Source organism: Trichechus manatus, unplaced genomic scaffold (genome assembly GCF_000243295.1).
Source record: "Trichechus manatus latirostris isolate Lorelei unplaced genomic scaffold, TriManLat1.0 scaffold00004, whole genome shotgun sequence".
Taxonomy (NCBI): Eukaryota; Metazoa; Chordata; class Mammalia; order Sirenia; family Trichechidae; genus Trichechus; species Trichechus manatus.
In genome coordinates, this window is record NW_004443940.1 from 25,968,936 (window position 1) to 25,992,651 (window position 23,716).

Consider the following 23,716-nt stretch of genomic DNA (forward strand, 5'->3'; position numbering starts at 1 on the left):
GGTTGAGAAGTTAGAGGGTTGACATGTTGTGGGGTTGTTAACCAATGTCATAAAACAATATGCGTACTACTATTTCACGAGAAACTATTTGTTCTGTAAGCCTTCACCTGAAGTACAATAAAAAAAAAAATTACAAAAAATAAATCTTCCTTTCCGAAAGAAACACTATGGCTTAGCATGTTTAAGAACGTAAGAGTGACAGAAACACTGCTCATTCTTCCTCGCTCAGCGCTCAACGAAACAAAGTCACTGCTGATTCTAGAATGGAAAATGACTCGTACAGGATACAGTTTGCAAAATCACAGTCTTATGTTACCGAGTCCACGAGTTTTATCATCTAAGCCACAGTCTTTCTTCCACCATAACACCAACATCCTTCTACTCATTAGGACACTTCTCTCCTGAAAAGCCTTCAACAGCTTCTCAAAGAAAAAAAATCTTTCACAAAGCATACAAATTCCTTCATATCTTCCATCCCCAGTAAATACTAGCCAGCCTGCAACAACGGTGAATTAGTCCAGTCTTGATTATCTATGGCAGGAACTAAGGGTGGACTGCTGTTGTTGTGTGCTGTCCAGCTGATTCTGACTCCTAGCAAGCCTGTATGACAGAGTAGAAATGCCCAGTCGGGTTTCCTAGGCTGTCACCTTTACAGGAGCAGATTGCCAGGTCTTCTCTCCTGAGGAGCCGCTGGTGGGTTTGAAACACCGACCTTTTGGATAGCGGCAGAGCGCTTAACCACTGCACCACCAGGGCATCTGTGAAAACAACACACACAATTCTGGTGGCTGGGATGGGAGAGGAAAGGGTGTGCCACCACGTGTTCCCACAGCCTCCCCGGAGTAGGCAGGAGGCTCTGAAGACTCTGCTCTTTAACTTCAAGGAGAGAGGGCACCAGGGGGAAAAGAAAACCCGGTCTGGGAAAGGTACCACCTGGGAAGCAGATACTGCATTCAGGCCCCTCGGAGACGCAGCTCAGACAACTCCGCTCAGCCCAGCCCCAGGTGTAGGGTACAAACCTTAGGAGCCCAAGAACTGGGGAAGGCATCTGCAGCTGACAACCCTACTCAGCATCCTATCAGACTACCATGGCTTTCATTTCTTATACAAAACAGGCCAAACGATAAGGCTGACCCATCTAGCCCTATTCCTGCTGGCACTTAAAAGACCTAGGAGCATGTGCCTGGTCCCAGTCCATCGTTTTTTAAATGACCTGGAGTCTTTACAACACATTATCCAGCTAATTCACCGAGCCTGCCCTCTACCAGGTGGACCCATGATGCCTCTGCATACCTCATCCCCTCATTCTTTAAAACCTTTCTAAATCCAGCTCCTCTGGCTGTTCCAGACCCCTCTCTGGAGGGTCAGTTCTTCCTTGCCTCAATGCACTCGAGACTCTAGAAGTACCTCTACTATCTCAGCTACCACAATCCCAGGGTCGCTGGGGTCCTGCCCCATCCCTCATGTGTGTCTGGAACGATGTTTTATTTCTGTAGCTGCTAAAACAGTCACTGAAAGAGAAATAGCCTAGCATATAGTTGGTGCTCACAATAAATATTACACGAATGGATACATCTAATGATTTTCCCACTGAACAATTTTCCAAACCACAACAATACAGAAATCAGAGTCTTGTGTGGATCTCATGAGATTATAAAAGTAATTCTTTAAAAGTTATGTGTTTAGAGATCTTTTTATAAGTATATTCTCAGGATGATCTGTGTTTGGTTCCCCACCTATTTATACTCAGGCGTCAGCACTTCTTTGCGTAACACACTCTGACTGGGTACTTACATAAGACAGGCTGTCAAAAAAGATGACGTGAAAGAGGGCCAAGAATAACTTACTGTTAGCGTCACTGATGATAAAGAACTTTTCTAAAGAACTTTTCGAATCAGATTTTGATTATTCAGGAATTACTAATGCATTCTGACGATCACATTTGAGGATATGCACTCATTTCCAGCTTGTATCCCACTTAAAATCTGATAAACTGATTGATATGTAACCACATTTATAAATGATTAAGTCTTAAAAGCTTGCAGACCAATGGCTATTAAAAAAAAAAAAAAAAAAATGAGCCACCATAGCTTTGGCAAGAGCTTTCTGATGCAATGGAAATCTTCTAGGATTAAAAACAAAACATCCCAACGGTATTTGTCTTCATATTTTTAGAAAATCTCTGGAAGAGAAACTTCGAAATGCCCTAATGTATGCAGGATAGTATCTAAAGCCAGTAAGAGCGAAAAAAGCTCTAGGGTGGGGAGATACGTTTCCACGTGCGTAAACTTGACTCAAAGCATTGGAGGAGGCAGAAAGGAGGGGGAACATGGAATCAGACTAAGCAATATGAATATCAATTTCAGCCTCAAACTAGATTGGGAAATCATAATGAACAATACCCTAGGATAAATGGAACAATGTATCATTTTCCTGAAATGAAATCATAAAGGATGATTTCTTTTGGGAAAAAAACAGGCAAAATAAGACAAAAACACCGAGACATTTAATCCTATCCTTATGAAACACTATGCATTACATTTATGCCATCCTGGTTACCACACAACAAAAGGGGTGTAATTGAGATTGAAAAAGTTCCAAAAAGATTTTTGAAAAAGTGATCAGGGAAAGAGAATACATTCACAATGTTTTTGGTAGTAGTTCTAAAGCAAACAAAAGGAAATTCTAATTTATAGTAAAATAGTAAATGTATGGAGCCCTGGTGGCACAGTGGTTAACAGCGTGGCTACTAACCAAAAGGTCGGCAGTTTGAATCCACCAGCTGCTCCTTGGAAACCCTATGGGGCAGTTCTACTCTGTCTTATAGGGTTGCTATGAGTTCGACGGAACCTAACAACAACAGTAAATGTATAGGAATCATTATACCAAGAGATTTTATTGTCCTAAATTACAGCTTCAAGAACAGTTTAAAACAATTTGTGAAGAATAGCAGCAAAATACGATTTTTAAGGCAAGCTAACATATTGGGTGGCTATCCTTACAGTCTGAGACAGCCTCACAGAGGTGAAATTTTACCTTCTTAGGGAACACTTCTTATGGTCCATCAGAGATAGAGCACCAGACGAACCAGACCACTAAATGGTAACTCTTACATTCTAAATCTAGGGTCTCAAATGATTTGTTAAGGCTAAGAAATATTGTTGCTATGCAGAGACATATTTTAGCCCACTATCTGTTATTACCATCTCTCTACGCAAATAACGCACGCCTTCTACATTTGTTTGCCAACCACGCCTTCCCCCCGCCGCAAGGTATCTTCATAGACGCTGCTATCCCAATTTTTTTTAGGTGTTGCTGTTAAAAAAAAAAAAAATAGCATAGTGTACTTACAAAAATACCTCATAGTTTTGCAGCTGGCAAACAAACGTAGAAGGCATGCATTATTTGCATAAAAATATGGTATATAACTACTGGATCCCAGAATCCATATGCTGTATTATAATTACAAATAATATATATATATTAAACAACACACTAGCAGAGTTCTCATACATAAGGTTAAAACTTTTCTAAGAATCCTTTATCTGTTTGCATCTCTATGATGTAGATCTATCTTCTCAACATCAAAGTCGGGATCAAACCTTTACTAGACTTTGAGTATGTTCAAGGCAGTTCTTATTTATCTTTGTAGTCCTAACCCTGATGTAGTGCCCAATGGCCCCAACTCAGTACCTATTCAAGAACTATCTGCAGAGATGAAGAAAATGAAGCACAACAGCATTTCATAGTTTGCAGGTCTCCACCATTCTGTTTCCAATCTACATACTCAAAACCATCACACGCTAAAGCAGGAAAAGTGATCACCTAATTTTTTAACCAGATCCTTTGAAAGCTTAAATTTAACATGGTTCAACAAATTAGGGCTACATATATCGTCATTTTACTAGCTTAAAACCTTACTGTGCAAGTCTACCATTGGAGGCAAAAGCAGCCCTTCCTTGTCCTGTTTTAAGCAGAAACTGCAGACGTACCTTTGGCACAGTTACAGAGTCGAGTGGCAAAACACAGAACTCTTCAAAAAGGGTGATTTTGCAGCTGATTACACCTCTGACGCTGCAGGACTTCTCAAAATTCGCAAATCCCACTCAAATCTCAGCAGAGAGTTACAATCTCGGAAACAACTTGCATAAAAGGAACATCTGAAATCTGAAAAGAAAGAGAAAGGACCATATGTTAGAACTGCTGGCTTATTTGATTTTAAGTAACCATTTTTAAAATAACTGGTTATTTGCCTGAAGCTAGTATTTTTCATCTATCCCCTGCCCCCCTAAAAAACAATTGCTTTGTGTATACAGACCTCTGGGACAAAAATTCTTCTACACCGTCCATTTCCCACGTTAGCTATGAAGAAGAGGTCAGGGAGAATCAATACACATTGTGTGAACAGCGGGGGGAGAGCAGGCATGGGGAAGAAGGGGGTAGCCAGCAATAATCAAGGCATAACCTAGCGAGTCCCTTCCAGTCCTCCTTCCCATCACCCCCACCCAAAGCCTGCCATAAACAAAAGGGAAGATGCCAGGTGAAAGGAAGCAGGTTTGGGAGGGTAACTGGGGAGGAAGGTTGCAGCGAGCATGGATATTACTTAGAGACTCGGTCCTGTTGTGGGAGTCTCTAAAAACATAACGTTGTGCTGGGGTTGCACTGGCCATTGATTGTCGGATGCCACCAACTAGAGACACAGCCTTGTGCTAACAACATCCCCCACTGGCTGGAAATCTGAGAATGGCACTGCAAAGCTACAAGGAAGTGAAGATGAAAGCAACCTGCCCGAGGTGACCTGGTTTCCCTCCTGGTTGTCAAGGGTTGGCTGCTGCACTATGTTGATGACACGGGGGTAAATATTTTCAGTCCTTGAACAACATTTTAGAGGGGCCCCTGGAGCACTCCGTGGACTTCAGAGCGAGTCCGCTGACTGTTTTAATTACATTTCAAACCTAGAGGGGCTCTGTCTTGACAGTTCACTCAGAGAACATCTATTAATTCACCACTCGCATGATTGTGACCCAAAATGCTAAACACCCCACAGAAAAATCGAATTCTATTTTAGTCAAATAGAAAAAGATAATTCAAGTAAGACTATCATAAAAAATGTTATAAGGCAAGTTCATACATTTTGATTAAAAAATTATTCCTCTTTATGGGTTCCTCGGCATTATCTTAAAGGCTACATAATTTTTAAAAAAGATATATGACTTAACACAAGAAAAACTGATTACCAAACAGAATGGGAATCACAGACTGGACAAGTTTTACATGTATACCAAGAAGACTGCTCTCTTCTCTCTGCTAAATGTTTACAACAAAATGACAGGCTCTCTCGAAGAGGAGGTGTTGGCATTTGAACTCATGTCTTGGCCAAGGATTCTGATTTCTCACTGCTGACATTCCTGACCTCCATGTGCCACTTACTGAAGGAAGTCACCAACTAAATACATAGTGATGTGCTAGGTAGCTGTCTTAGTTAGCTAGTGCTGCTATAACAGAAATGCCACAAGTGGATGGCTTTCATTAAGAGAAAGTTTTTTCTCTCACAGTCTTGGAGGCTAGAAGTCCAAATTCAGGCCACCAGCTCCAGGGAAAGGCTTTCTCTGTCGATTCTGGGGGAAAGTCCTTGTCATCAGTCTTCCCCTGGTCTAGGAGCTTCTCAGCACAGGGACCCCAGATCCAAAGGACACCCTGATCCTGCCACTTCTTTCTTGGTGGTATGAGGTCCCCCGTCTCTCTGCTCACTTCTTTTATATTTCAAAAGAGACTGACTCAAGATACAACCTAATCTTGTAGATTAAATCCTGCCTCATTAACATAACTGCCTCTCATCCTGCCTCACTAACATCATAGATGTAGGATTTACAACACATATGAAAATCACATCGGATGACAAAATGGTGGACAATCACACAATACTGGGAATCGTGCCCTAGCCAAGCTGACACACATTTTGGGGGGACACAATTCAATTCATAGCAGTAGCTATGCTCCCAAATGCTACCTCTGTATCACTATTTTCAGGCGTTATTCTAGACGAAAGCTCATTTGCCTGGTGTCATGGATTGAATTGTGTCCCCCGAAAATGTGTGTCAACTTGGTTGGGCTATGATTACCAGTATTGTGTGGTTGTTCTCCATTTTGTGATTGATATAATTTTCCTATGTGTTGTAAATCCTAATCTCTGCCTGTGGTTAATGAGGCAAGATTAGATTATGTTAAAGAGGATTAGGACGTGGGATGTAACACCCTTGCTCAGGTCACATCCCTGATCCAATGTAAAGGGAGTTTCCCTGGAGTGTGGCCTGTACCACCTTTTATCTTACAAGAGATAAAAGGGAAGCAAGTTGAGAGTAGGGGACCTCATACTGTCAGGAAAGTAGTCCTGGGAGCAGAGCATGTCCTTTGGACCTGAGCTTCCTGCGCGGAGAAGCTCCCAGACCAAGGAAGAGTTGATGACAAAGACTTGAATTCAGACTTCTAGCCTCCAAGACTGTGAGAGAAAAAACTTTATCTTTGTGAAAGCCATCCACTTGTGGCATTTCTGTTACAGCAGCACTAGATGACTAAGACACCTGGAGTTAGATTTCCTCAGGCAAATGCTAGGTGGTATTTGCCCAAATATGGACCTCCTTTTACATGTACTTGTGCTCTCTAGAGTAATATTATTAAAGTCTCCTAATAATCTTCCAGTGTAGATATTAATATCCAAATTTACAGATGGGTTAACCTTCTCAGAAGGGTTAAAGGTGAAGCTTAATAAGCTCTAGCACTGGGAACTCAGTACTTCAAAACCCCAAACCCAATGTTCTTTACACGCCACCAGAGACACCAGACGAGCTGCCACAAGCGTGGACGTTAACTATCTAGAAACTCATTTCTATCTTGGAAATCTCTAAAAACACAATTTAGAAAAGAAGCTCATCAAACTAATAGCAAACCTAATGCCAGTGTCCCGAGCACCTTATCTACTAGCCCAACGCAAAGGAATAACGAACGAGATTTGGAACCCAGTCCTCTGATACTCCATGTAATGGGCAACATACGGCCCACCACCAGCAAGCACAGTCAGTAAAGGAAAAACCAAATGGAACAGTGCAGAATTTGAATTAATAGGCTAGCGCCAGTGAAAGTGATGGCCATTTTAAATCAATTTAAAGGTGCCAGTGGCCATCTGGGATGAAACGTGGGAAGGAATGTCACAGTGTTTTGAGAAAAGCATTTCACTGGCAAACTGTCAATGCACTAAGCATACACCTTAAATAAAGCAGAAATAAATATACGACCAAAACCTCTCCTGGGGTTCAACGAAATATGCCCACTGTTTATGCTTAACATGGGGCTGTTATCTTATTCAAAACTTCTGTTAAGGACCAAGCATTTCAAATGAGGCTATAATTACAACCTGTGACCTAAACCCAACAGAAAACAATATATTCGTGGAAAAAAACAACAACAACCAAGCTGCAAGATTAAACACTATCAGGCACAAGGTGAGTCTGGATGTAGAAAGCCCTCACCAAAGAATTCAAAGATTTTCTACCCAGCTAGCCCAGCGTGTTACCTCCCTTTAAAAACAATAAACGAAGGGTTAGGGTGGAAAGCAATTAACACTAATCCAAATGTATCTCTTGCTCTAATTTGAACCCTTAATTATATAACATTTTCCACTGTAAAATCCAAGGGATTATCTGAGTTCTCTGTAACACTGAGAATTTGTTTTTCTCGACTACGGCTCAAAAAACATGAACCACAACCTGGGGATTTTCACAGTCTTTTCAGCGGCATTTAGATGGAGAGGCTTATTCCAACTGCGAGCATGAACTCTGGGTTTGCATTCCTCAGCACCACAGTCTGCAAACCCAGGTAATACATCCTGTTTTGCACGCAGAATCTGGTATCAAGACACCCCCATGCAAGCAGACTGCCTCCATTTTGAATTCCCAGTGCCTGGTGCAACACAGTAGCCCTGGTGGGACAGTGGTTAAGAGCTCAGCTGCTAACCAAAACGTTGGCAGTTTGAATCCAGCAGCTGCTGCTTGCTTGGAAACTCTATGGGGCAGTTCTACTCTGTCCTATATGGTCACTATGAGTCAAAATCGACTCAATGGCAACGGGTTTTTTGGTGCAATATAGGGTAGTGTCTTCTGGGTGGTACTGTGCCACTTCCTTCAAACCTTAGAGTCCAGTGTTGCCACCTATGCCCAATGAGCTTTATTTAATTCATTAAGGGTTAATAAGAGGGTTATTTTCTTGCCCTGCTCTGCTGACAGCTCAAGGCTGTGTGCCTTTTGGGCACAATATTGCTGGCACCATTACTCCTCCTACCTCAGAGTGGCCTATTAGTCCAGACGACTGAAATCATCAAAAGACTCACTTTCAGAAAGGTCGAGTAATACTGTCTTTCCTCCCTGATCGACATTAACTCACTGACAGGCAGGGAGAAAAGTTACTATGTACTGGTCCAAGTAAGGAGCCCTGGTGGAGCTGTGATTGAGAGCTATGGCTGCTAACCAGAAGGTCAGCAGTTCAAATCCACCAGCCACTCCTTGGAAACCCTATGGGGCAGTTCTACTCTGTCCCATAGGGTCACTAGGAGTCGGAATCAACTCAACGGCAATGGGTTTGGTTTGGTTTTTGATCCAAGTAACACACTGCACTGTTGCTTTATTTCCATTTTAGCCTTGTGTATCTTTAGAGCAACTCCAGGACATAAATCTTTTTCAGCTCAGCAACTAAACTGCCGGGTTGTGTCCTCATCTGATGTCACACAAGTTTGTCCAGTTGTAAAGCCCAGCCATGCTCTTTCCTCACGAAGATCAGCACTAAAGGGCTAGAACCTTGAGACTCATCACAGTCAAATGTATTCTGTTGCTACCACCTGTCTGGAGCATCACATAGGGAGAGAGCTGCCAAAACCAGTCACTGTCGAGTTAACTCTGACTCACACAGTGACCATGTGTTTCAGAGTAGAACTGTGGTCCATACGGTTTTAAATGGCTGATATTCCTGAAGTAGACTGCCAGGCCTTTCTTCTGAGGAGACTTTAGGTGGACTCAAACCTCCAACCTTTTGGTTAGCAGCTGAGTGCGTTGCCAGTTTGCACCATGCAGGGAATCCAGAGTAATGCTGCCTCAAAGAAGCATGCCCGTGAGTGCTCATGTTGTTATTTTTGTTGTTGGTTGCCTTGAGCTGATTTTGACTCACAGTGACCTCATGTGACAGAGGAGAACTACCCCATAGGGTTTTCTTGGCTGTAATCTTTACAGAAGCAGATCACCAGGTCCTTCTCCCACAGAGTCACTGGGTCGGTTCAAACCGCCAACCTCCTGGTAGCAGCTGAGTATTTAACCATTGTGCCACAAGGGCTCCTTATGAATGCACATACAAACTTAACTTTCAAAGATACTGTTTCTCTTAGATGTTAATGCAGAAAAAAAAAAAAAAAAAAGTCTTGAATAATGTTATCCAACTGGGTTAAGTAATACTGACAACCTATAGATTCACAGGTTATACCAAGTATGCATCATAACCAAATCTTCTACAGACACTAAATGTGATTGTCTTGTTTATTTAAAAAGAAAAAAAAAGGCAAAGCATATGATTACTCTAAACTTGGAACTTCCTTGTCTTGCCCTTCCTCTTCCCCCCGTTATGTACCACCTTTCTTCAGACCAGGTCCACACAACAGTGCCTAGAAGCAGACCTCCAGTTCTGAATGAATATGGACCAGTCCTGACCTAAAACAGCATGGGGTGGGGCTGCTCTTTGTGACTTCTGGCAGAACTAAGCCATACTTGTCCTCTACGGAACTACGTGAGGGAAAACTCATTTAAATGGAAAAACACTCGTTTCAGACGCTGAACAAAGCTACACGAACGTCTACTTGAATGTTTGGTTAACGTTCAACCTCTGGTCTTCGCACCCCTTATGGACTGATACTGAGCAGCTCAGAAATGCTTGTCCACCGGAAACTCAAAGGCTTTCTGGTGACTACCTTAAACGTCTTTTATCATCCTGTGCACAGTGGTTCCAATCAGGGATCAGAGAGCACTGAAGTCCATCAGCTAGTTCAGAACTTCAAAAACTCTAACAAATTAGGATTTTTACCCTGAAAAAAGCTGTCTTGAATAGGAAAAATAATAATTCCAGCCCAATGTAGAAAGACTTGTTATCAATTCCAAATATTAACACTGGTTATCAAGTTGGCTATTGCTGTCGGGGGCCATCAAGTTGATATCTGACTCACAGTGACCCCATGTGACAAAGTAGAACTGCCCCATAGGGTTTTCTGGCTGTAATCTTTACAGAAGCAGATCGCCAGCACTTTTCTTCTGTGGTACCACTGGGTGACTTTGGACCTCCAGCCTTTCAGTTGATAACAAAAATGGGAGGAAAAACACCCCAGTATTAATTTCTAACACTCAAAACAGCTTCAGAGAGACAGCACGTAAGACTCAGGTGGGTGTCTGGCAAAGAGGGTAACTGGTCAGATTTGAAGCTCTGATGTTTCTGTCTTGTAGAATAATGAAGGTTTCTGCCTTCAGGTATTCCAGGACTGAAAAAAGAACAACTACAAGCAGCGGGTCCACCATATATAATGAGAAGGAACATATGGACTAAGAAAGAGGAAAGAGGCTGTGGATCAGGAGAACTTGGTTCCAGGCTGTGAGTGACTCTGTGCTGCCCGTTCCACGTCCACAACACAGACTCAACTAGGACCCTGTCAACTCCTATTCTGTAGCACATGGGAATAGGCTTCAGGATGATGAAAAATTGATGATACGGTGCGAAACTTTATTAAAGCCCATCTAAAATAATGACAGGAAAGTCATAATATGAATCTTGAAATGAAATTTAAATTTTACAGGCTACTGCCTTAAAAAAAAAAATACAGGAATTTGATTTGTAACACTAATGGCTTGTAAAGTTTTCTATTCAAATATGTAATGCTAGTCTCTTAAACACAATGGTACCCTACTCTCCAAAAGGTTTAAGATGTTACTCTGAGGTCTCTCCATCTGTGCAAACCACAGTTCTCAGAATCAAACTAAAAGCCTCACTATACATCTCAGTGCCATAAATAGATAAGCCAGTCACAGTTTAAAGGTTCAACAGCATTATTTATTAAGCACAAACAAGATTTAGCGTTTGTCCAAGTAGTTACAACACCAATGAAAAGCATGCTGACAAAAATAAACCTTAAATACTAAACCACGCTACTGAATCAAAGCGTACAAACCCCCCTTTTGGACGGAAAAAAGAACAACCCAAAGAAATATTGAAGTCTTTTCTTATCTGCAATAATTTAAGCTTACTATGCGATCCAAAAGGTCTCTCCTAACTGTACCTATGTGGAAAGCATTCTTTTCATTATTTTGTCTAAATTCTTGCCCCTTACCTTTTGGGGATGAAGGTTTGAAAAGGAAGGTGGAATCTGCAAGAAAGGTCAAGATAAAGGTGCTTGTGGTACACAGAAAAGAGCACGTGTTCATCTGTCTCCCTCCCCTCCCCTCCCCCACCCCCCCAGTTTTGTTTTGTTTTTAACAGAATCTTAAAGAGCAATCTGGATGGGAAGCCACATCTGTTACAGCTGTTATATTAACAGGAGTCAGTGGTTCCTACTAATAAACTTGGGTAGTGAAATCAGGATTGGGAAACATTACTTTACTTTCCACTTTATTCATTTCTGTAATATTTGATTTTTTTAGAGCTACGTTTTACTTTTGCAACGAAGAAGAAAAGCGTCTTAAATCAATGCCATCCTCTTCCTCCACTTCTGTCTGTTGCACTAGCCTTCTAACAGAAGCCTGGGCGTGGACACAGGGAGTGTGCCCTTTCTCTCTCTGAAGCACACACAGCTCCACCGTGTTGCTGCCCCCAGTCCAACACTAAAGCAAGTCCTGGGGACTCACTCTCCTAAACAGCCAACCTGTCCTCTCATCACTTCTGATCTCCACAACTAACATCGCTCCAGACTTGTCTCTTGGATGCAGGCCCCACACTGAAGCCAGAGAGGGTTTTCATCAATGCAAATCTCACATCACCCCCCTGCTTTAAATCCTTTACAAACTGTTCAAGCAGCAAGCAAGGTCCTTCATGGTTTGTTCCTGCTGACCTGTCCAGCGTCTCCCCACACACCCACCGTCCCTACCTTTCTTTACCTGTCCCTCTCCACCTCATCTTTGAGAACTCCTCTCAAACACTTCCTCCACTTCCTTCAGTGCTCTGTGGGGGAGGGTGAACTCCTACCCTGTTTTAGGAGGCTGCTCAAAAGTCCCCTCCCCATCGGGGAAGACTTCTGGGATAGCTCCAGGGACAGTTAAACATGTTTTCTTCTAGGTTTGTATCTTACAGCATTTTACTACATGTCTTAGTCATCTAGCGCTGCTATAACAGAAATACCACAAGTAGGATGGCTTTAACAGAAATTATTCTCTCACAGTCTAGGAGGGTAGAAGTGCAAATTCAGGGCCAGCTCCCGGGGAAGGCTTTCTCTCTCTGTCAGCTCTGGAGAAAGGTCTTTGTCATCAATCTTCCCCTGGTCTAGAGCTTCTCAGCACAGGGACCCTGGGTCCAAAGGACGTGCTCTGCTTTCTTGGCAGTAGGAGGTCCCCCTCCTTCTCTGCTTCTCTCTTTTATATCTCAAAAGAGATTGACTCAAGATATGACCTAATCTTGTAGATTGAGTCCTGCCTCATTAACATAACTGACACTAATCTTACCTCATTGACATCATAGAGGTAGGATTTACAACACATGGGAAAACCACATCAGATGACAAAATGGTGGACAATCAGACAATACTGGGAATCATGGCCTAGCCAAGTTGACACACATTTTGGGGGAACACAATCCATAGCACAACACCACACAGGTTTGTATATCCATCTCTTTTTCTAGATCGTAATCCCATGAACTCTTACCCCTGTATACATATACATATACATATACAATAAAACAACAACAAAAAATCAAACCAGTTCCATCCAGTCGATTCCAACTCTTGGTGATCCCATGTGTGTCAGAGTACAACTGTGCTCCATTGGGTTTTCAAGGCTATGACCTTTAAGACCACCAGGCCTTTCTTTCAAGGTGCCTCTCGGTGTGTGGGTGGGTTTGCGCCACTAACCTTTCGATTAGTAGTCCAGCATCATATGCGGGGACTCATACACATACATTAGGAACATGAAGAAAAACATTTCCTGAATGAATGAAAAAAGGGGTCCAGTGACAAAACCACCAACAAAACCACAGTACATCTCCCCACTTCCTTCCTCATCTGCATAAGAAGGGACAGATTTCTCCAATTTTCAAACACCTATTCATTCTTCAAAATCCAGTTACAATACTGTCATCTCTTGGAACACACTCCTGATTCTCCTACACAGAAAGTCTTACCTTCCCTTCTCTATGCAAAGCTCAAACGGTTGCGCTGACCACGTTGTTAACATAATCATTGTTTTTGTATTTTAATACAGATGTTTAAATCTATGCAAAAGTAGAAAATATATACACATCCCCATGTATCTTATCACCCAACATCAAAAATTAGACACACAGCCAGCATACCAGCCCTCAGCAGGACTTTAACACAAATTGCATACAAAAAAATTATCTCATCCATAAACACTTCAGTGTATATCACCATCAGAAAAGCACAACTCCATTACCACACCTAAAATAATTAATTCCTTAATATAAATCTAATATCTAGTTAGTGTTCCAATTTTCCTGTCTCATAAACTTTTTATAGTTGGTTTATTTGAACTGGGATCCAATAACGCCCACAAATTACAATTTCCTGTATGTCTCTAAAGTCACTTTTACTCTATCCTTTTCTCCCTCCAATTTTTCCCCCTTGTCATTAACTTGAAGAAACTAGGTTATTTGTCCTGCAGAATTTCTGGCGTTCTGTACGTTGTGGATTTCATCACACTGACATTGTACATGTTCCTCCATCCCTTCTATTTGCAGTAAATTAGGGCTAAGGCTGGTTGGGAGTCCCTGGATGGTGCAAATGGTTAACAGGCTCGGCTACTAACCACAAGGTTGCTGGTTTGAGTCTTATGTAAGGTCTCTTCATCTGTATACTTTTTATTATAATAAGACTGTAATCATAACTATAACAGCACTTTCCTGAGTTCTATGAGTTGTTCTAGCGAATTACCAAATCCCTGGGGGTAGTGGGAGCCTGTAGATCACCAGTGAGGGGGGCCTGGGGACCCTCAAGCTTGCCGCTGCCTTCTAAGTCTTGGGCAGACTTGGCAGCTGGAGGATTGTGCCCTTTAACTCGTGAGGTCTGACCTAGCTCCAAATGGCTAGGGTCAGAGGAAGAAATACCACATACACAGTTGAACTGAAACTGAATTCCTTCAACTAGCTGGTGTCAGAGACATGGAATTGGTTGATTTGATTTCTTTTACAGACCCCGAACAATATTTTCCCCTACACTTTTTCTATAAAAGAAAACCTGTACTTTTATTTTTTTTCCTACAAAGAACACTTCTACTGTTTTATATGAGGATTTTCCCATACCCCAGAATTAATCAAATCAAATCAGACTCCTAGAAACCTTTATTTTTCCCCCTGCTTTTTAAGTAGAGCACTTCGGTGTTGTTTTAGAGTCAGATATTAAATTTAGAAAGAAGAACACTCAATCTGCTAAGCCCGCCGTTCACACACGCGTGTACAGCAAGACGGAAACACCTCGAGTGAGCTGTTCAGGTCAGGGCCTCGGTTCTAATTAACTCAGGATTAAGCCGCTGCATCCCCAAGTGCACAGGCTACAATGACTGACTCATTACAAAACACAGATTTTAGGATTCCAAGTATTACTCAGACTCTACCTTTGTTCCACGTAACATCATTCGCCTTTTAAGAAATCAGAACAGGATTCTCTACATAAGGGTGGGAGAGACGATTTTTATAGCAATTAGATGAAGGTATAGGTTAAAAGAGACCGACAATAAATAGCCCAGGACCTTAGGCATCTGAGAAGTCTCTGGCAGAGTAGAGAGTAAGCAAGATCTGGGGAAAAAACGCTGAGAAAGATTTTGTGAGAAGGTTGTCAGATTTTTTTTGGTAAATTACTGGTAACTACTTAAACCTTGACAAGCCTCCTACAGAATGAATTTTTTAAGAAACTGTGAGAAAAAGTCTTACGGAGTATTATCTTCTTCCACCTCTGACAAGTACTGAATCAACTTGATTTGTTTCCCCATTTTTGAGGTGAGGTAATGCTCATACAGATAATATACCAAAAAAAATCCCAGTGCTACTGAATTGATTCCAACTCATAGCGACCCTACAGGATAGGATAGAAACGCCCCAAAGGGTTTCGAAGGCTGAAATCTTTACAGAAGCAGACTGTCATATCTTTCTCCCGCAAAGGGGCTGGTGGATTCAAACTGCCGACCTTTTGGTTAGCAGCTGTAGCACTTAACCACTACACCACCAGGGTTTCCACAAATACAGTACCCGATACATGTATTCCATAAAATGTGAAAAGAGAATTCAGTGAATTAAAATTTTCCACTTGAAAAAGGCTAACTGCTATAAAAACCTGACTACAGAAAACAAATTTATGATTTGTGCTGTTGTTTCAATTGAATAAAAATTTTAATATCACTGTGTTTTTGAAGTATATTTAACTTTTTAAATATTCCTAAAATGCTCAAAGTGTGTTCACCCACCCCTTCCCCAAATGCCAGACCCTTTCACCATCTTGTACCTTTGTATATGCTCCCTGTTCCCCTCACTGGGAATATCCTTCCCCATCCAGCTTCACATCACCATTGCCCAACCAAATCCGTCTCATCTTTCAGATCGGAACTTTGAGGTATGTCCCCTCTTCTGAGAGAATGTCCTCCATTCCCATAGAAACCACTACTTTACAATATCATAATCTCTCCATTTACATGGTGTTATGGATTAAATTGGGTACCCCCCAAAATGTGTTGGAACCCTAAACTCCTCAAAGAGATGGACTGACATGGTGGCTGCAATGATGAGCTCAAACATAGCAACGATTTTGAGGATGGCACAGTGTTTCGTTCTGCTGTACACAGAGTCACTGTGAGTCAGAACTGACTCAACAGCACATAACAAAGTCTGTACATGTAATCCTGTTTGGAAATAGATTTTGTTACACTAATTTGATCATACTCAAGTAGGGTGGGTTCTAAATCTAATCATTTGAGTTATAGATAGACCAGAATAGACACAGAGACACAAACTGGGGAAGACAGAGATCACACGCGGACCATCTACCAGCCAAGGAAACAATGAATGCCTGGGGATACTCACAAAGGAACTGACAGGGTCGAGACCCTTATTTGGAATTCCAGCCTACAAATCTGTGAGAGAATACATTTCTGTTCTTAAAAGCCACGCACTGTGGTATTTGTTACAGCAGCAATAGGAAACAAAGACACATGACTATCCAGATGGGGAGAGCCTCTGAGGAGGGACCTCAACTTTTTCAGGTCCTGGTAACCACATGGGGTAGCACATGGCAGGCTCTGGATAAAATTACCCTTTTCAGACACATATCATTCAATAAAGTCTCACATCCTTAATTATATCTGTAAGATTTGTTGTAATTGCCCAATATCCTGCAGCAGTCAATGCTACCCAGAATTCTCTTCTCCTAATATTCAATCCAAGAGAACTTAATTCCATTACACAATGCTGCCTCTGAGCCAGACCATGCATATTAACATGGAAGGCTTAGTATAAATAATAACGTAACTATGCTGAAATTAAATGACGGTGGTACTTACAAACCATATTTCTTTTTTTTTCTCTTCTACATTTTATTTTGTTGTTGTTGTTAAGGATATTCACAGCAAAACATACATCAATTCAACAGTTTCTACAATTTAGTGACACTGATTACATTCTTCAAACTGTGCAACCATTCTCACCCTTCTATTTTAAGCTGTTCCTCCCTCATTAACATAAACTCACTGCCCCCTAAAGTTCCTACCTAATCTTTCGAGTTGATCCTGTATAGATGGTTCTTAAAAGAACATAATGCTCAAGGCAGACCTTATTTATTGGTTAAGCTAAAATAGTGTTCAGTTTTAAGATGACTTCAGGGATATTTTTGGTTTAACGTTTAAAGATTATCTCAGGGCAATAGTTTCAGGGAATAATCCACCTTCCATGGCTCCAGAAAGTCTAGTTGCTGTTGTTAGGTGCTGTTGAGTCAACTCATAGCCACCCAATGTAAAACAGAGGGAAACACTGCCCCGGTCCTGCGCCATCCTCATAGTCATTGTTATGCTTGAGCCCACTGTTGCAGCCACAGTGTCAGTCCATCTCCTTGAGGGTCCTTCCTCTTTTTCGCTGACCCTCTACTTTACCAAGCATGATGTCCTTCTCCAGGGACTGATCCTTCCTGATAACGTGGCCAAAGTATGTGAGACATAGTCTTGCCATCTTTGCTCCTAAGGAGCATTCTGGCTGTACTTCTTCCAAGACAGATATGTTTGTTCTTTTGGCAGTCCATGGTATATTCAATATTCTTCCCTAACACCACAATTCAAAGGTGTCAGCTCTTCTTCAGTCTTCTTTATTCCTCGTTCAGCTTTCACATGCATATGAGGCAACTGAAAACACCATGGCTTGGGTCAGGTGCACCTTAGTCTTCAAGGTGACATCTTTGCTTTTCAACACTTTAAAGAGGTCTTTTGCAGCAGATTTGCCCAATGCAATATGTTATTTGACTTCTTGGCTGCGTGCTGACTGTGGATCCAAGTAAAACGAAATCCTTGACAACTTCAATCTTTTCTCTGTTTATCATGATGTTGCTTATTGGTCCAGTTGTGAGGATTTCTGTTTTCTTTATGTTGAGGTATAATCCATACTGAAGGCTGTGGTCTTTGAGTTTCGTCAGTAAGTGCTTCAAGGCCTCTTCACTTTCAGCAAGCAAGATTGTGTCATCTGCATATCACAGGTTGTTAATGAGTCTTCCAATCCTGATGCCCTGTTCTTCATATAGTCCAGCTTCTCAAATTATTTGCTCAGCATACAGATTGAATAGGTATGGTGAAATGGTACAACCCTGACACACCCCTTTTCTGACTTTAAACCATACAGTATGCCCTTGTTCTGTTCGAATGACTGCTTTTTAATCTATGTACAGGGTCCTCATAAGCACAATTAAATGTTCGGGAATTCCCATTCTTTGCAATGTTATCCATAACCTGTTATGGTCTACACAGTCGAATGCCTTAGCATAGTCAATAAAACACAGGTAAACATCTTTCTGGTATTCTCTGCTTTCAGCCAGGATCCATCTGACGTAAGCTATGATATCCCTGGTTCTGCATCCTCTTCTGAATCTGGCTTGAATTTCTGGCAGTTCCCTGTCGATATACTGCTGCAGCTGCTTTTAAATGATCTTCAGCAAAATTTTAATGATATTGTTCGATGATTTCTGCATTAGGTTGGATCACCTTTCTTGGTAATAGGCATAAAGATGGACCTCTTCCAGTCGGTTAGCTAGGTAGCTGTCTTCCAAGTTTCTTGGCCTAGACGAGTGAGCACTTCCAGCGCTGCATCCATTTGTTGAAACATTTCAATTGATATTCTGTCAATTCCTGGAGGCTTGTTTTTCACCAATGCCTTCAGAGCAGCTTGGACTTCTTCCTTTAATATCATCATTTCCTGATCATATGCTACCTCCTGAAATGGCTAAACTTCAACCAGTTCTTTTTGGTATAGAGACTCTGTGTATTCCTTCCAGCTTCTTCAAAAGAAGAAGAAAGTCTAGAGTCCACAAGAATTTTAAATTCTGTCCTGCACTTTACCACTTTAGATCAGGATTCTACTATGGAACCTTTGATCAAAATGTTCAGTAATGGTAGCCAGGTACCATCCAGTTCTTCTGGTCTCATGGCAAAGAAGGCCGTTGTTCATGGAGATCAAACCATATTTCTTAACTTTACTGCTATAACTTTATTTTTCAATATTTTTCTGGAATATCTAATTTGTTAAATAAATTAGCAATGAGCCAATGAGAAACACTCAATCAAAAAGTACTTGTAAATTCTAAAGCTCAAAAACATATATGACTTCCTACAACAGCTGTCCAGTTAATGCCATCCATAAAGCCATTCAAATACTGTGTCTGGGCTGAAATCCAATTAAGTCATTTCTCTCTAAAAATCCCCCAAGAGCCTCCTGCTGAGCTCGAAGTGGAAATAGTCATAAATGCCAGATTAGCTGTGTAAGCACTTCCAAAGCTAAAACCAGACAAGAGTATGAAAATCTACATGCCCAGTCTTTTAACTGGGCACAAAGAAAGAAAAGACATTGCAGCGACCATCCGGCAGAAAGTCAAAACCAGTTTCCTTATTTAACCAGGTCTTCTCAGATAGTCCTCATCCAGTGTAAGCATCAATGAAAAGCTCTGGTCCACTCATTCACACACTTTATGAGATGATCAACTTGGGCTTCACAATGCAATTCTGTGCACTGAGGGAACAGGGTCAAGAAGAGACTCCAGGCATTCTCTGCTTTACACAACTTCATAATTCACAATTTTGCTCAATCTTTAGTAAATCCTAAAGTTCACAACTGCCTCTATGCATATAACTTGTCCTGTAAAAATGTGCAAGCAAAGCCAAAACCTCATTGAGAGGCTAGGGGATTGGAAAGATTCAACTAATGGGTTAAATTACTCCCTCACTTTTCTAAATACGCCATGCAACCCATTACTCAGATCTACAACTCAGTCAAATACAGAATACTGAGCACCATGGACCTACAAGTCACTTACAACAGCTGAAACCATGAGTGTTCCAACATCCATTCCAGAAATGGAAAGGGATCCTGGCCCGTTTACTCCAAACAGATCCTACCCCAGAGCTGCTGAATTAGACTACCTGAGGTTTACAGAAGCTCCCTGGTGGTTAGGATGCAGAACCACAGTTAAGAACCACTGTTGGTAGCTGCTGTTGAGTCAACCTCCGACTCTTGGCGAGCCCACGCACCACAGAGCAAAATGCTGCCCTGTTCTGTGCCATCTCCGGGACCAGCTTGCGGATCAGACCACTGTGATCCATAGCGTTTTCAATGACTGATTTTCAGAAGCAGATCACCAGGTCTTTCTTCCTAGCCCACCTTAGTCTGGAAGCTCCCCTGAAACCTGCTCAGCATCATAGCAACACGCAGGCCTCCACTGATTGACAAGTGATAGCTGCGCATGGGGAGCGCTGTCCGGAAATCAAACCCAAGTCTCCTGCATGGGAGGCAAGAAGTCTACCACTGAACCAGCAATGCCACCTTGAGAACCACTACTGTAGAGAAAAGGGGAGAAAACAAACAAGCATGACCGATTCAAGAAACTCTTATTCTCTAAACCTTCATAATCTGAACACACGAACTGTCATAAAGAAGACTAACCTAGCTAATAAAAGTTTGTACTGTCTCTGCATATGTTTTAAACTAGACGCAAATCCTCGTTCTGCACCTTACTAGCTATATTACTTTGAGGCTGCTACTTAACCTCAGAGACTAAGTTTCCCTGGAGACAGTGCCAGTCACCTTGTTGGCAGAATTAACTGACAGACACACTGACTCAATGAAAAGGTATTGCACATCTGCTGTGCACACACAGTACATAAACAAGGCAAAGCACAAACGCCGCCCTTCTTAAAGAACCAAAGTGAAATGAGACAACACAGTGCTTTTTTATTTTACTTGCTACAAGGACATTTGCCTGTAAGAAAAACATCAGCTAAACTTTCAAGTAACTTCTAAAAGCGTTGCCTGCTATCCAAAGTATCTGCCTATATCTGCCTTAGAACTGAAAAGAATTCTAAGGAGACAAGCAAGACTAGAGATTACATTGGTGTAGTTGTTGCAGAAAAAACAATTTATGACACAGCAGAAAGTACATCTAATCTCTCTTTCCCAGACTGACCTTCAAACAGTTAGGAGAAATATAAAGTCTCTTGGAAACACTTCTTCGAGCAAAACCCTCTTACTTTGAAAAAGTACAAGGTTTCCTAAACATCACCATCCCAATACTGTTCTCTCTTCCAGACAGATTCCAAGTTAATTCGTTTAACAAGATTTATTGAGCACCTGCTATTAATCAGCACTGGGCTAGAAACATGCAGGACGGCACAGATACAACCCCTCGCGCTGACAATTGGGTGGTAAGGACAGACACACGGGAATTCACGATGCAGCTGATCATCACCCAGGACCTCCGTACGTGACACACAGAATCAGGAATATCTGTTACAGGAAGTGGAAATGTTGATGCTAAATGCATGTTAATGATGCCTGATACTGCATTACCTTTTCAGGTAGCATCTTACCTACACATGTAGGGCCCGGTCTCTCATACACTACACTTGGGCAGGTAATTTCTGAATGGAGGTAGAGGACATGTGTGTGTTACTGATCTCATTCCACTTCATCACGTCTGTTTCAGTCCATCTTTCCAGCTTCTCAAGTGTTTTAAATTCTAATTCAGTCTTGGATGATCCCTATCACACCATCCACTCATCGCTACAAATCTGATAAGCAGGTTTCTAGATTTTCAGCCAAGCAACAAATATCCACTTGAGACCTTCCTCAAGGAGGCATCAAAGACACTCTTTGGCAAAGGCCGTTCAACCAAGTACCAATCCACAAACCATTCTGTACACAAGGAGACAGGCCTGTTGTCTGATCTGGTGACCGACCACTGGCTTTGGGATCAAATGCCCACTCCATCACTTATGGGCTATGACTTTTGGAAAGATGGCTTACCAGCTCTAAAAATCAAGTTTTCTCCTCTATAAAATGGAGGATAAAGAGAAAAGGATTTTTGCAGCCATGTATACATTTAAATAACATAAAAAGTACCCAACAAAGTTCTATAGGTACATAGAGTTGTTGTCAGCTGCTGTAGAGTCATTGCCGACTCCAGGCAACCCCATATACAGCAGAACAAAACTTTGCTCCATGATTGCTCACGTTTCAGTCCATTGGACAATGTTCTCTTGTGATCCACAGGGTTTTCACTGGCTAATTTTTGGAGGTAAAATGCCAGATCTTTCTTCCTAGTTTTAGTCTGGAAGTTCTGCTGAAACCTGTCCACCATGGGTGACCCTGCTGGTATTTGAAGTACCAGTGGCATAGCTTCCAGCATCCCAGCAACATGCAAGCCACCACAGTATAACAAACTGACAGATGGGTGAGGGAGGTGCATAGTAAGTACTCAAAAAATGTTAGTTTGCTCCCCTATCTGGACTCTGATTATAAAGGAGAACTGAGCTAAGAACCACCCTGCCCCCAAACACCCAACCCCTGAATAACTGGGCCTGCCAGGGAAGACCAAGAACAATTCCTGTGGCTGATAACAGATGGCAGACAAAACAGACTGGGATAGAAGAGGACACACACGGGTGGAGGTCAGAAACGCCCCTCTGTCCGCTGGCATTGGCGCACTCTAGTTCTCCTTTGTACCATGAGCCACCTTTCCTCTTTCTACTCAGCTAGAGACAGCATGTGACAAGGACCTCTCCAATGCTCCATCGTCTTTCTCATTTTCTTTCCGTTAATGCTGCACTCTGCTTTTTGTGTAGTCAGGCTATGAGAGTTTAAGAAAAAAAGTTTCCCCAATCATGGGTGGTGTGCACAAGATTACATGGGGGTAAGAAGAGGTAAGTCCAGTGAACTGGCCAGTGGATATTAGGATTATGGGGATGGGGAGGTCCTACAGAGCACTGGGATGCCGGAGGATTACAGTCTATCCCAAAGGAGACAATGGCCCAGAAAGCTCCTAGAGAACGACAAGGGTCAGAAGGGAGGCCCAAAGCGAGAAATTATATTAACACTGTAGATTTCAGGGACACATACGTGAGTCCGACCTTATCCACATACCCTGCTGAAACCAAGCCACACGCCATCAGTGAGAGGAAACGATGACAGGCTCCGGGCTCTCAGCTTTTATCTCCATTTAGTAATCAGTTTAACAGTCTCTTCCCTGATTCTGCCTTTTTCTCCATTTAGAAAATTAGAACAACTGCCCGTCTCTAATCTTCTGCCATCTTTCCTCTCCTTCAAGGTCACTCAAAGAATCCCAACAGTGATTCTGCCCCCCATCTATAAATTCACAGAATTCATTGGAACCTCAAGCCTTGAAGTTAAAGTGGCAAGGTGCTCTCCTACTTGCTGTTCTCTCAACTTAGGCTTCAAATCCTTGTTAATATATTTGTTCTATCTGCTCTAGTTTGAAGATTATTCTGTTTTATGGGGGGAAAAAAAAAAAGGAAAATGAATGCAAACAACATAAAGGAGAATGAATATAAGTGAAAGCTCCTCAATCCTGCTCCTGCCCACTAGTCGTATCAGACACCAAGCACCAAACTGACTTTCTGTCCATTGCTCTCAAACACACCAAAAGCAAACTTTTGTTTTTCTTAGACTTTAGAATTTGAGGTTAACTGCATCTCGTTCTGGGTTTTAGCCTACTACGTGCTCCTTATACATGTACACGCCACTCTCTTACTTCCTCCTAAATTACATACTATCTTCCTTTACTCTGAGCGCTAAAGTCAAAGTTCACGAATCGCGTGCCTCAGAGCTTCCCGTACTGACAAGGAAAGGAGCCCGACCAGGGATGACGGGGATCGTTTCCTGGCTGCCACCAACGACGTGGATCGCTTTCCACGCATTATCACATTCCATCTCAACATCAGGG

At 42.0% G+C, this 23,716-nt stretch overlaps 1 protein-coding gene across 3 annotated transcripts in view; it reads right to left on the reverse strand.

Annotated features, from left to right (window-relative positions):
- The window catches only part of NCK2 (NCK adaptor protein 2), a 183,692-nt gene that overhangs the window by 84,530 nt on the left and 75,446 nt on the right, over positions 1–23,716 (reverse strand). The window contains exon 2 of one of the 3 annotated variants that reach the window (XM_023733788.1): positions 3,993–4,167. The gene's annotated coding sequence lies outside the window, so the exon portion shown is untranslated. Of the gene's footprint in view, positions 1–3,992; positions 4,420–23,716 lie in introns of those variants that run through there. The other 2 variants (XM_023733793.1, XM_004369300.2) reach the window with 2 other exon arrangements.